This window comes from Mesitornis unicolor, unplaced genomic scaffold (genome assembly GCF_000695765.1).
Source record: "Mesitornis unicolor isolate BGI_N332 unplaced genomic scaffold, ASM69576v1 scaffold43257, whole genome shotgun sequence".
Lineage (NCBI taxonomy): Eukaryota > Metazoa > Chordata > Aves > Mesitornithiformes > Mesitornithidae > Mesitornis > Mesitornis unicolor.
Genome location: NW_010196551.1, coordinates 8,717 through 9,408, shown reverse-complemented (window position 1 = coordinate 9,408; position 692 = coordinate 8,717).

Sequence of the window (692 nt, the reverse complement as noted above, 5' to 3'; positions counted from 1 at the left end):
GAGGGCAGGCTCCCGCCGGTCTCCAGGGCAAGAGCTTTATTTTGGGTTTATGTTCACGAGGTGGGCGCGTTGGGTTGCAGGTGTCACCTTTGGAAACGTTGCTTAGCCCAGAGCCTGTGTGCAGAAGCCGGGGTTCGGTGACGGGAGAAGGACCCTGACAGCTTTCTCCTCGTGTTCCCTTCGCCGTGGCAGAAATCTGTACTAACTTGACAGCTTTTTTCATACAGAACAGGGCTGCTTTTCTATCTACCATCACACGTGTACTTACACACCTTCGGCGGCTCGCAAGCCCCTGGGGGTCCTCAACTTGTTTACTGGGGGGGGGCCGGACGCCCCTCTCTCCCTCCCCACAATATTTCAGTGTTAAGGGCGGTGCGAAACCCAACCGCACGCTTCGCCTCCGAGCCGGGGCCGGAGCCGTCCCCCCCTGCCCACCCCCATCGATGAGTTCTCATTTCCCTCGGTTTCCTGGTGTGTATTAAAATCTCTGCGAGGGGTCGTGCTCTGCCCGCTCGGGAGCCGAATTACCTCTGGTGTGCGGAGAGGGGCAGCCCCTCTTTGGTGTCCACGTGCGACCGCGCGGATTGGTGAGGGCGGTCTTGGGTTTTCTTCTCCCCTTCCCCGGTATTTCTGATTAGGTTTAATGCACTCAGTGTGCTCAGCTGGAAACGTAGGCGTTTTCCCAGTCGCGA